At 44.3% G+C, this 14,198-nt stretch overlaps 1 protein-coding gene across 7 annotated transcripts in view; it reads left to right on the forward strand.

Moving 5' to 3' along the window:
- LOC109903395 (engulfment and cell motility protein 1) overlaps positions 1-14,198 on the forward strand; it is a 197,993-nt gene that overhangs the window by 153,956 nt on the left and 29,839 nt on the right. The window contains exon 1 of one of the 7 annotated variants that reach the window (XM_031788892.1): positions 3,318-3,764. The exons of the other annotated variants lie outside the window; for them this stretch is intronic. The gene's annotated coding sequence lies outside the window, so the exon portion shown is untranslated. Of the gene's footprint in view, positions 1-3,317; positions 3,765-14,198 lie in introns of those variants that run through there. 7 annotated transcript variants of the gene reach the window in all.

A 14,198-nucleotide genomic window follows, 5' to 3' on the forward strand; every position in this document is an offset into this window, starting at 1 on the left:
AGAGACTGTCACTGATGAGGATGAGAGGTGGTAGAGAGGAGGAGACTATCCCTGATGAGAAGGAGAGGTGGTAGAGAGGAGACTCTCACTGAGGAGGAGAGATGGTAGAGAGGAGGAGACTGTCACTGATGAGGTGGTAGAGAGGAGGTGACTGTCACTGATGAAGAAGAGATGTGTCACTGATGAGGAGGAGAGGTGGCAGAGAGGAGGAGACTGTCACTGATGAGGAGGAGAGGTGGTAGAGAGGAGAAGACTGACACTGATGAGGAGAGGTGGTAGAGAGGAGGAGACTGTCACTGATGAGGAGGAGAGGTGGTAGAGAGGAGGAGACTGTCACGGATGAAGAAGAGATGTGTCACTGATGAGGAGGAGAGGTGGTAGAGAGGAGGAGACTGTCACTGATGAGGAGGAGAGGTGGCAGAGAGGAGGAGACTGTCACTGATGAGGAGGAGAGGTGGTAGAGAGGAGAAGACTGTCACTGATAGAAGGAGAGGTGGTAGAGAGGAGTAGACTGTCACTGATGAGGAGGAGAGGTGGTAGAGAGGAGGAGACTGTCACTGATGAAGAAGAGATGTGTCACTGATGAGGAGGAGAGGTGGTAGAGAGGAGGAGACTGTCACTGATGAGGAGGAGAGGTGGCAGAGAGGAGGAGACTGTCACTGATGAGGAGGAGAGGTGGTAGAGAGGAGAAGACTGTCACTGATGAGAAGGAGAGGTGGTAGAGAGGAGTAGACTGTCACTGATGAGGAGGAGAGGTGGTAGAGAGGAGTAGACTGTCACTGATGAGGTGGTAGAGAGGAGGTGACTGTCACTGATGAGGAGGAGCGGTGGTAGAGAGGAGAAGACTGTCACTCTTGAGGAGGAGAAGTGGTAGAGAGGAGAAGACTGTCACTGACATTGCTCTACTCTACTCTTTACTCTCCACTCTACTCTACACTCTACTCTCTACTCTACACTCTACTCTATACTCTCTACTCTACACTATACTCTTCACTCTATACTCTCCACTCTACTCTACACTCTTACACTCTACTCTCTACTCTAAACTCCACTCTTTACTCTATACTCTACTCTTTACTCTCCACTCTACTCTCTACTCTCTACTCTACACTCTACTCTTTACTCTATACTCTCTACTCTACTCTTTACTCTATACTCTCCACTCTACTCTACACTCTACTCTCTACTCTACTCTACACTCTACTCTTTACTCTATACCCTCTACTCTACACTCTACTCTTTACTCTATACCCTCTACTCTATACTCTCTACTCTACACTCTACTCTATACTCTACTCTATACTCTCTACTCTACCCCCTACTCTCTACTCTTTACTCTACTCTACACTCTACTCTTTACTCTATACCCTCTACTCTATACTCTCTACTCTACATTCTACTCTTTACTCTATGCTCTCTACTCTACACTCTACTCTTTACTCTATATTCTCTACTCTACTCTTTACTCTATACTCTCCACTCTACTCTACACTCTACTCTCTACTCTTTACTCTACTCTACACTCTACTCTTTACTCTATACCCTCTACTCTCTACTCTACACTCTACTCTATACTCTCTACTCTACTCTTTACTCTATACTCTCTACTCTTTACTCTATACTCTCCACTCTACTCTACACTCTACTCTTTACTCTTTACTCTCTACACTCTACTCTCTACTCTACATTCTACTCTTTACTCTATACTCTCTACTCTACACTCTACTCTTTACTCTATACTCTCTACTCTACTCTTTACTCTATACTCTCCACTCTACTCTCTACTCTACACTCTACACTCTACACTCTACACTCTACTCTTTACTCTATACTCTCTACTCTACTCTTTACTCTATACTCTCCACTCTACTCTACTCTCTACTCTTTACTCTACTCTACAATCTACTCTTTACTCTATACCCTCTACTCTATACTCTCTACTCTACACTCTACTCTTTACTCTATACCCTCTACTCTATACTCTCTACTCTACACTCTACTCTATACTCTACTCTCTACTCTACTCCCTACTCTGCTCTCTACTCTTTACTCTCTACACGACTCTTTACCATACTCTCTACTATTTACTCTACTCTTTACTTTCTACTCTTTAGTATACACTCTACTCTTAACTCTCTACTCTACTCTTTACTCTATACTCTCTACTCTACTCTACACTCTACTCTTTACTCTACTCTATACTCTACTCTTTACTCTCTACTCTACACTCTACTCTTTAATCTATACGCTCTACTCTACTCTACACTCTACTCTTTACTCTACTCTATACACTCCACTCTTTACTCTATACTCTATACTCTCTACTCCACACTCTACACTTTTCTCAAAACTCTCTACTCTGCACTCTACTCTATAGTATACAATATACTCTTTACTCTCTACTCTACTCTGTACTCTACTCTTTAGTCTACTCTCTACTGTACTCTTTAGTCTACTCTCTACTCTACTCTTTAGTCTACTCTCTACTGTACTCTTTAGTCTACTCTCTACTGTACTCTTTAGTATACTCTCTACTCTACTCTTTAGTATACTCTTTACTCTACTCTCAACTCAACTCTTGACTCCTCTCTCCTCCACTCCACTCTACTCGATACTCTGTATTGTACTCTACTCTACTCTCTACTCTACTCTACTCTCTATTCTACTCTACTCTCTACTCTACTCTACTCTCTACTTTACTCTGTATTCTACTCTACTCTACTCTTTCTCCACTCCGACCAACAGAACGGACAGGCAACAGTTTCCTCTGTTTCCATAGCAACCCCACTCCAATTGCCACCGCTGCACTGCACTGGCTCCACTTTGGCAAGATGGAGGCGCTTCTCTTCTCTCAGTGTGTCTGTGTGTGTTCCTGCATGCTGGTGTGTGTGTGTGTGTGTGTGTGTGTGTGTGTGTGTGTGTGTGTGTATGTGTGTGTGTGTGTGTGTGTGTGTGTGTGTGTGTGTGTGTGTGTGTGTGTGTGTGTGTGTGTGTGTTTTCCTGCATGCTGATGCGTGTGTGTCTATTTCTGTGACTGAGTCTATGCGTGTGTGCCTGTGTCTATGGTAATGCCCTGTGTCTCTTTATCCAAACGGCTGTCTGTGATGAGGGGCTTGCTGCGCCCCGCGACTAGAAAACCTCCAGCTCTGTGCATCCATGCAGAATAGTACTGATGTAGAGGCTCTCACTCATTCTCCTCCCCTCCCCCTCTTTAACCCCCCCCCCCCCCACACACACACACATACACACCACCACAGCCCATGTGATCCCCAGCTGCCAGTCTATTGGCTGATACCACCGTGGCGTGCATCCAATCGGGCTTAAATGCTGAGATCAACATAAGCGGGGCTGCCTGGTGATCCTCCCAGACTGGCAGCAGAGAGGAGGTAGATCTTGTGAGGCAGGCAGGCAGGCAGGCAGGAGGACGAGCGGCGCCCTCCTTGACCACAATCGCCACGACAACGCACCTCACGCCTGTGGCTAGAGCCCAGCCAGCTCCGTTAGCAACCGTTAGCATCGCTCTATCACTCTACCAGGGGACCATCTGCCATTGCTTCCTCTCTCTTTCCCTCTCTCTATCCCTCTGTTCTTTGCTTCCCTCTCTCTATCCCTCTGTTCTTTGCTTCCCTCTCTCTATCCCTCTGTTCTTTGCTTCCTCTCTAAACTCGTTAGCTGCTCCTCTCATCTCGGTGCAGTCGAGGTTCTGCTGTCAGTCATTATGAAGCACAGCGTGGCAGCAGCAGCCATGGAGGTGACAATTACAGGTAAGTACAAGACACTGGCTGACATGCTTTATCCACCTCTAGAGAGAAGAGGGTGAAGGAGAAGAGCAGGGGCTGCTGATTAGAATGGAGGGATGGAGAGGGGGAAAAGGAGGAGCAGGGGAGGGGGTTGTTTGTTGTTGCTTGGCTGCGGAGAACAGTGGAGAGTAGCAGAGCAATGCTCATAGGACAGATGGGGCAGTGCTGGGTAGTGTGTGTGTGTGTGTGTGTGTGTGTGTGTGTGTGTGTGTGTGTGTGTGTGTATGCGTGCGTGCAACTCTGTGAGGCATAATCAGGTTAGAGCAGCCCATCTCAGCCTTCTGATTAAAAGCCTCCCAATCTCAGCAAACACAGAGCCTAAAGCCCAGTCTGTAGCTGTCTTTGTGAACACAGACAAAGCAGAGGGAAGTGGTGGCGATAGTACACATTGTGAATAAGGTTTAGCATTGTATACTACTACCCACGTTCCTACCAATGGAGGAATGGACCACTGCTATCCACCATATTAGCCTCGGCTAGCAAATTATAAATGCCATATGTGTTAGCATGTTTAAATAATGCACACATTTCATGTCTAACATTGCCATGGACAGATGTTCATTTGTATTGTATTTATTACGGATCCCCATTAGCTGCTGCCAAGGCAAACATTATGGCAGTTATATACAATTTAAAATACATGACATTACATTTTATAACACTTTTCACAACACATTGTGTTCCCTTAGGCCACTACTCTACTACCACACATCTTGTGGCATGTCTTGTGGGGTGTGCATGAGTGTCCAAGCTGTGTGCTAGTAGTTTAAACAGACACCTCGTGCATTCAGCATGTCAATACTTCTTACAAAAACAAGTAGTGATGAAGTCAATCTCTCCTCCACTGTGAGCCATGAGAGATTTACATGCATATGATTAATGTTAGCTCTCCGTGCACATTTAAGGGCCAGCCGTACTGCCCTGTTCTGAGCCAATTGTAATTTTCGGAGCTATATACTGTAGCAATATAAAACAACAAGATGATTGTCTTTGCCATTGGTTACTGTAGCTATAGCTACCCCGGGGATAATCTGCGTTTGTCAAGAACAGGTATTCCCAAACTGGAGGGTATGCGCAATGCCATTGGGGGTATGCCAAATAAAAATGTGATTCACATTTTAAAATATATATATATATATTTTATATAAAGTGTTTATTTGGCATACCCCCAACGGCATTGCGCATATATATTTATTTCTGTTTTTTAGATTTGTTTTTCTTCTCATTTTTAAACAGTACATTTCTATTTCCCAACGGGGCTATACATTTGGGTGAGCTTTTTTTCTCACCTGAGTAGCCTCATTTCACTTCCAAAAATAAAATGTAACCATCTAGTGTTCAGCGAAATAACAACACAATGTCAAATACAGGTAGCCTAGTCAAATAATTAGAATCCAGTCCCATTAACTGTTACTCTCTCGCGGGAAACCACTCGTGTGCTGACATTTAGAAACAAAATATGACAATTTGAAAAATAAGCCACAGGAGTTTTTTGAGCGAGAATACAGACAACTTTCGAGTAGTAAGACATGTATAAAAGCAACAGATACATTAATTAGATGGGGCTAGAAGCATCTTATATGGTGAGTTACTGAGTGGCTGGGAGAGGCAAGCCCCATACTATTGTGGAGGACTTAATTCTTCCTGCTGCCACGGATATGGCTGGGACAATTCTGGGGGAAAAGGCCCAAAAAAACTATAGACAATGACTTCATAAAACAACACTGTTTCACGATGCATCAGTGACATGGAAGGAGATGTTTTGAAATAATTACTGCTTCGCATAGAAGCCAGTGAAATCTATGCGTTACAGCTGGATGAGTCAACAGACTTGGTGGGCCTGGTATATGTCCGTTACGTTTATGGGGGGTCAATTAAGGAAGACATCCTCTTCTGGAATCCAGGACAACAGGAGAGGATATTTTTAAAGTACTGGACAGCTTTGTGACATCAAATGGACTTTGGTGATCAAGATGTGTTGGTATCTGTACAGTCGTGGCCAAAAGTGTTGAGAATGACACAAATATACATTTTCACAGTCTGCTGCCTTAGTTTCTATGATGGCAATCTGCATATACTCCAGAATGTTATGAAGAGTGATCAGATGAATTGTAATTAATTGCAAAGACCCTCTTTGCCATGCAAATGAACTGAATCCCCCAAAACATGTCCACTGCATTTCAGCCCTGCCACAAAAGGACCAGCTGACATCATGTCAGTGATTCTCTCGTTAACACAGGTGTGAGTGTTTACGAGGACAAGGCTGGAGATCACTCTGTCATGCTGATTGAGTTCGAATAACAGACTGGAAGCTTCATAAGGAGGGTGGTGCTTGGAATCATTGTTCTTCCTCTGTCAACCATGGTTACCTGCAAGGAAACACGTGCCATCATCATTGCTTTGCACAAAAAGGGCTTCACAGGCAAGGATATTGCTGCCAGTAAGATTGCACCTAAATCAACCATTTATCAGATCATCAAGAACTTCAAGGAGAGCGGTTCAATTGTTGTGAAGAAGGCTTCAGGGCGCCCAAGAAAGTCCAGCAAGTGCCAGGATCGTCTCCTAAAGTTGATTCAGCTGCGGGATCGGGGCACCACCAGTACAGAGCTTGCTCAGGAATGGCAGCAGGAAGTTGTGCACGCACAGTGAGGCGAAGACCTTTGGAGGATGGCCTGGTGTCAAGAAGGGCAGCAAAGAAGCCACTTCTCTCCAGGAAAACATCAGGGACAGACTGATATTCTGCAAAAGGTACAGGGATTGGACTACTGCGGACTGGGGTAAAGTCATTTTCTCTGATGAATCCCCTTTCTGATTGTTTGGGGCATCTGGAAAAAAGCTTGTCTGGAAAAGACAAGGTGAGCGCTACCATCAGTCCTGTGTCATGCCAACAGTAAAGCACCCTGAGACCATTCATGTGTGGGCTTGCTTCTCAGCCAAGGGAGTGTGCTCACTCACAATTCTGCCTAAGAACACACCCATGAATAAAGAACGGTACCAACACATCCTCCGAGTGCAACTTCTCCCAACCATCCAGGAACAGTTTGGTGATGAACAATGCCTTTTCCAGCATGATGGAGCACTTTGCCATAAGGCAAAAGTGATAACTAAGTGGCTCGGGGGAACAAAACATTGATATTTTTGTCCATGGCCAGGAAACTGCCCAGACCTTAATCCCATTGAGAATTTGTGGTCAATCCTCACTTCATTTTAAGAATGTGAAATGACAGAATAATAGTTTAGTAGTAGAATGATTTATTTCAGCTTTTATTTATTTCTTCACATTCCCAGTGGGTCAGAAGTTTACATACACTCAATTAGTATTTGGTAGCATTGCCTTTAAATTGTTTAACTTGGGGTAAACATTTTGGGTAGCCTTCCACAAGCTTCAGACAATAAGTTGGGTGAATTTTGTCCCATTCCTCCTGACAGAGCTGCTGTTACTGAGTCAGGTTTGTAGGCCTCTTTGCTCGTACACGCTGTTTCAGTTCTGCCCACAAATTGTCTATAGGATTGAGGTCAAGGCTTTGTGATGGCCACTCGGCTTGCAAACCTCCCCTTTTGTCCTCCAAACATAACAATGGTCATTATGGCCAAACAGTTCTATTTTTGTTTCATCAGACCAGAGGACATTTCTCCAAAAGTACGATCTTTGTCCCCATGTGCAGTTGCAAACCGTGTCTGGCTTTTTTTATGGCGGTTTTGGAGCAGTGGCTTCTTCCTTTCTGAGCGGCCTTTCAGGTTATGTTGATATAGGACTTGTTTTACTGTGGATATATATACTTTTGTACCTGTTTCCTCCAGCATCTTCACAAGGTCCTTTGCTGTTGTTCTGGGATTGATTTGCACTTTTCGCATCAACGTAGGTTCATCTCTAGGAGACAGAACGCGTCTCCTTCCTGAGCAGTATGACGGCTGCGTGGTCCCATGGTGTTTATACTTGCATACTATTGTTTGTATAGATGAACGTGGCACCTTCAGGCCTTTGGAAATTTCTCCCAAGGATGAACCAGACTTGTGGACGTCTACCATTGTTTTCTGAGGTCTTGGCTGATTTCTTTAGATTTTTCCATGATGTCAAGCAAGAAGCACTGAGTTCGTAGGTAGGCCTTGAAATACATCCACAAGTACACCTCTAATTTACTCAAATTATGTCAATTATCCTATCAGAAGCTTCTAAAGCCATGACATTTTCTGGAATTTTCCAAGCTGTTTAAAGGCACAGTCAACTTAGTGTATGCAACTTCTGACCCACTGGAATTGTGATACCGTGAATGATAAGTTAAATAATCTGTCTGTATACAATTGTTGGATAAATGACTTGTGTCATGCACAAAGTAGATGTCCTAACTAACTTGTCAAAACTATAGTTTGTTAACAAGACATTTGTGGAGTGGTTGAAAAACAAGTTTTAATGACTCCAACCTAAGTGTATGTAAACTTCCGACTTCAGCTGTATGTGACAGTTGATTCTCGGCCCTCACTAGCATGAAAACGAATTACAGGCACAGACTGTGTGTGGGAAATGATTTAAGACTGAGACTCTCTCCAATACAACATTGCAGAGTTATGTGCATCCTTTCAAGCACACCCTTTTCATTAACCTGTGGTGAGTTATTCACAATTTTCGATGAGCAAATGTATTTATTTGTTATTTTACCAGGTAAGTTGACTGAGAACACATTCTCATTTGCAGCAACGACCTGGAGAATAGTTAGAGGGGGATGAATGAGCCAATTGTAAACTGGGGATTATTAGATGACCGTGATGGTTTGAGGGCCAGAATGGGAATTTTGCAAGGACACTGGGGTTTACACCCCTACTCTTACGATAAGTGCCATGGGATCTTTAATGACCTCAGAGAGTCAGGACACCCGTTTAACGTCTCATCCGAAATATGGCTCCCTACACAGGGTAGTGTCCCCAATCACTGCCCTGGGGCATTGGGATATTTGTTTAGACCCTGTGGAAAGAGTGCCTCCTACTGGCCCTCCAACACCACTTCCAGCAGCATCTGGTCTCCCATCCAGGAACTGACCAGTACCAACCCTGCTTAGCTTCAGAAGCAAGCCAGCAGTGGTATGCAGGGTGGTATGCTGCTGGCAATACAGTTTTATATGTAAGATGGCTAAATAAAGAGCAAAATGATTGATTTATTATTATATTATTATTTGTGCCCTGGTCCTATAAGAGCTCGTTGTCACTTCCCACGAGCCAGATTTTGACAAAAAGTCACACTCATTCTTATGTTTAATAAATGTATTGTATAGTGTGTGTGTGGCAGGCTTACAATTATGGCAAAAAAACATTTGAGAGTGCGCTGACCATAGTGCTAGAGGTACACAGCTGGAGGTTGAATGTTTGAAAGGGTACAGGACTATAAAATGTTTGGGAACCACTGGTCTAGAAGACCATTCACATTTGGATTGTTGGATTATCCAAGTAGAAATCCTCACAGGCCTCGATTATTACTGGTGCTGGGCTGCAGGCAAGCCTCCTCCTCGACCTATTGTCTCCCTGCTGCTGTGCAAGCATGTTATGATGTGGCCTCTCTTGTCCACTGAGTAGATTCCAATGACATTTAGTACCTAAGCCTGGCTAACAATGTCCGGGTTCAGCAACTTGTTTTGATACATATTGCATTGCCATGTGTAGCCTGATGTTGAATTGGGCTCCATATCCCCAACAGAGGGAGGTAGTGTAGCCTGATGTTGAATTGGGCTCCATTTCCCCAACAGAGGGAGGTAGTTTAGCTGATGTTGAATTGGGCTCCATATCCCCAACAGAGGGAGGTAGTTTAGCTGATGTTGAATTGGGCTCCATATCCCCAACAGAGGGAGGTAGTTTAGCTGATGTTGAATTGGGCTTCATTTCCCCAACAGAGGGAGGTAGTTTAGCTGATGTTGAATTGGGCTTCATTTCCCCAACAGAGGGAGGTAGTTTAGCTGATGTTGAATTGGGCTTCATTTCCCCAACAGAGGGAGGTAGTTTAGCTGATGTTGAATTGGGCTTCATTTCCCCAACAGAGGGAGGTAGTTTAGCTGATGTTGAATTGGGCTTCATTTCCCCAACAGAGGGAGGTAGTTTAGCTGATGTTGAATTGGGCTCCATATCCCCAACAGAGGGAGGTAGTTTAGCTTAGGCTAGAGGATGTCTCAGAGATGTGTAGTGGTGGTTTATTAGGTACACCCATCTAGTTCCGGGCTGGACACCCCTTTGCCTCCAGAACAGTCTGAAGTTTTGGGGGTATGAAAACATTGCTCAATTAGTATCAAGGGACTTAACATGTGCCAGGAAAACAAGCCCCACACCATTACAACACTGCCACCAGCCTGTACTGTTGACATCAGACAGAATGGGGCAATAGACCCATGCTGCTTATGTCATATCCTGACTCTGCCATCAGCACGATGCAACCGGAACCGGGATTTTGTTGGACCAGGCGATTGTTTTCCACTCCTCAGTTGTCCAGTGTTGGTGATGGTGTGCCCATTCTTCTTCAGCCTCTCATCAATAAGCTGTTTTCGCCCACAGGAATGCCGCTGAGTGGATGTTTTTTTGTTGCACCATTCTCGGTAAAACCTAGACACTGTCGTGCGTGAAAAGCCCTGGAGGCTGGATGTTCTGAGATACTGGAACAGGTGCACCTGACACCGACAATCATACTACGCAGGCTCAACCCCTCCCCTTGCAGATATGGGGAGGATGGAGGGGAACGAGGTAGGGGAGAGGGAGCTATGCTGTACACTGTGGCCTTAGGGGGGCATCTCTCATCTGTCAGAGCAGGCAGCCTTGCCACACGCTGAGAAGGCCAATGCTGTGCACACAAATAACGTCTGGGGTAATCAAGCAGCAATCAGCAGCGAGCTATTTGAACAGAGATGGAGACAGACATTTAGATGTCATGTTGTGGGTTTGGATGTGATGTCTGGTGGCACATAGCAATATGACAGACAGAGGAGGACATTTAGATGGATGAAGATGCTGATATAGATTGAATCAGAAGGCTGGGTTGTCTAACATGGGAAGTATAGAGTTAGCTGTACATCACCACAGTGGTCATGAATGAGCAGAACTACACTGGTTGTGTGTGTAGTAATTGCCCTTAGCGTGTATAGATATCTGCAACCGACACTGCTCTTGTTTAGTTCCCAAATGGCACCCTATTCCCTATTCTGTGCACTACTTTTGACCACAGCCATATGAGCCCTTGTCAACAGTAGTGCATCATTTGTGATGCAGACTAGGACTGCAGTGTTACACCCATGAGCCCAGATGCTTTGTAACAAAGGGTCTTTGTTGTGTGTGTAGCATCAGCTGTGTCTTCCAGATTGTGTGTGTGTGTGTGTGTGTGTGTGTTTGTGTGTGTGTGTGTGTGTGTGTGTGTGTGTGTGTGTGTGTGTGTGTGTGTGTGTGTGTGTGTGTGTGTGTGTGTGTGTGTGTGTGTGGTGGTTATGCTGCCTGACTCTGACAGAATCTGCTGGTTACAGAACACCAGTCACGTCTCAGGTCATGGTGTTTCTCCTGAGTTCACCTCATCTGCCTAACAAAGGATGTGTCCCAAACAGAGGCGACATTTCAGCTGAACTTAGGGTATGGCCAAATGACAGGGTTTGAGGTGAGTGAAGCTACAGCAGCTGTGTGATTAGAAAGTTTAAGCTCATTTACTGCATTTCCATACAATTTAAAAACTCTAAAATGTTATTTGGAGAACAGCAAAAAGCTGCCATTATCACCCGACTGCTGTACGTTCATTTACCTCTAACACATTTGTGTCATACTATTACTGTACAGCAGACAATCACTAATGGAATTAATGAATGTACTATAGTTATGTGAATATTCAATGGTTTATTTTATTTTGGGAGTCTAGGACTAATGTAATGAAAACTCTGACACGTTGTATAAACAACAGTCTGATGCATTGTACCATCACGTTAGCTCGTGCTTTTTGTCAAGACTGTGTGTTAAGCTGTTGTGTGGGTCTGTGTCTATCTGTGTGTGTGTATGAAACAGTAAAGCACATAAAACCATTGTTTCCACGATGCCTCCCTCTCAAAATGCCAACATCATGCAGCAACAGCAGCAGTAAACAGAACCTCGTTGAAGCGTAAGGAAGGATCTCTCTGGAGAGACACACACACTGTGATGCATTAACATGGTGTGGCAGATAGAGAGTCTCTCTGCTAGGAACAACTAACAGGTCTCTGGGGGGAGGAGAGAGAGAGAGAGAGAGACTGCTGCACTGAGCACGATTCCTATGCCTTTACACTGAAAGAACCAGAAGTGCCATCAAGGCCCATATTCGTATAGAATCTCAGAGTAGTTTCGCCTTTTAGATTATAATGAATATGATTACATAGACAGGACAGACCTGATCCTAGATCAGCAATCCTACTCTGAGGCACTTTATGAATACAGGCCCAGTACTCCATCTTGTTAGAACAGTGGGGTTGGATGAGGAACAATGTACAGGGAATGAACTAAGCAAGACATATACCAGTGACACAACTATTCATCAGGATTGATAAGTCGTTGGTTATGTGGTTGATTTAATGCAAATTAATTTCTGATCATTTTCTGAACTCTAAGATTACAAAGCAAAGACTTGTTTTCTCTCTCTCTCTTTTGTTGTAATTTTTGCCGAAAGAGAGGGATTAAGTCTGAATGGGAATGATAATGTGCATCTTCATAAATGGGTTGTGTTCATTAGGGCAGAAATGTTTCAAAACGTTTTGCAACAGAAAATAAAACAGACCCTTTCTGATTGGACAAGACCAGGTAGTTCATCCCTGATTCAGTAAGTCTTCTTTAATTTGTGTCTAATGAACAGGACCCTGAACTCTGTCAGGTTCACCTCTGTCAAGGTGCTTCGTATTAAATGGGATGAATATTCAAACCTATAATCATTATGCAGCCCTCCCTCTGCCTGTCTGCCTGCCTGTCTTGGAGGAGGCCAATCAACTTAGACCCAGACCTGAGGGAAATGCTGAGATGGCAAAGCCCTCACGGAGAGGTGTAAATTTGTCCTTATGACGGTGGTCTCTCCCCCTTCCTCCTGGACATAAATCTTCTCTTCAGGAAACAAACAGGAGACATTGGTGTCTCATATGTATCCTCCCATCATACATGGGATACCATAGGCAGCGTTCCTCCAGGGAGGAGAGAGAATGGGATTCAACAGTCATTTAGGTTTTATCCCAGGTTTCTTTCCCCTGAAGGCTGAAAGGTAGAGGAGAGGGGTTTAATACTTCCACTAGGATATGAAATAAGGCCTTAGGGAAGGATGTCACTTTATTATCTCTTTGGCTGTCTCTCTCCCCCTGTAGACTGGTTGGTGGGTGGGGTGTTAAGGGAAAGGGTCATTCACCATGATTAGTGACAGGCTTCTGAGTGTCCCCGGGGAGAGCCAGGGAGGCTGTGTCATCCCCCAGCCCCCAGACACACTCTAATCCCCTCTGCTTTATGGGGGTCATCTGGCCTCTGAGGAGAACAAGGATGAACAGTAATATGTACGGCGAGACGAACAACATATATTACAGAGCTTGATGTGGGAAGAGTTCAGGGACACTGTAATAAAACGCTTTGCAGCAAATTATGAAAATCGGTGTTCTTATTGGACAAGTTCAGGTTGTACTTTCCATTTTTTTTTTTATGCCCAAATGAACATGACCCGGATGGATGGTGTCTACTAAATAGAAGGAGGTAGGGGAATGTATAGCCAAACATACTGGCTGTAGCTCTCAATGGCTCTGTTGGTAAAGCTTGGGTTTTGGGTTCAATTCCCTGGGCCAGCCATACGTAAAGTGTATGCACGCATGACTAAGTCGCTTTGGATAAACGTTTGTGCTAAATGGAATATATAAAGCATAAAGACGGCAAAAGGCTACGTAATGATGCTACAGTGGTAACAGTTGAGACGTTCACTGCTCCAGATAACTACCCAGTCCTACTCTCTCTGAAAACATGACAGTGCAGTTATTATCTGGCTATTTCCCCACCCTGTCTTTTGTTTGTTTTCCAAGGTCATTGTTATGCCAAGTTTTACACAGAGTGCTGTGATTACCGCGGCAGAACATCTTTGCATCCCAGAAGATAAATCTGGATTAAAGAGTGTAATCAACTGGAAAATAATGGATTTTTTTGGTTGGGGGTTCGGTGATGCCACCCGGTTTATTGAATCTGGAATTATAAATGCGTTAATTCCTTTAATTCCTCTTTGTAGCACTTACTCACAGCCAGCGTGGATGCCCAAATTGTGGATTTGAAGCAGGGCCGTTTCCACTCCTTACTCTGTGAGCTACTGTTAGTTTTTTGAGACTATTATCCAAAAAACAACCGTTAAAGCCTTTGTTTGGAGGTTTTGGGGTCCTGTTGTGCTGTCTTCTCTTCACTTCCCTT

Source organism: Oncorhynchus kisutch, linkage group LG14, assembly GCF_002021735.2.
Source record: "Oncorhynchus kisutch isolate 150728-3 linkage group LG14, Okis_V2, whole genome shotgun sequence".
NCBI classification, from domain to species: domain Eukaryota; kingdom Metazoa; phylum Chordata; class Actinopteri; order Salmoniformes; family Salmonidae; genus Oncorhynchus; species Oncorhynchus kisutch.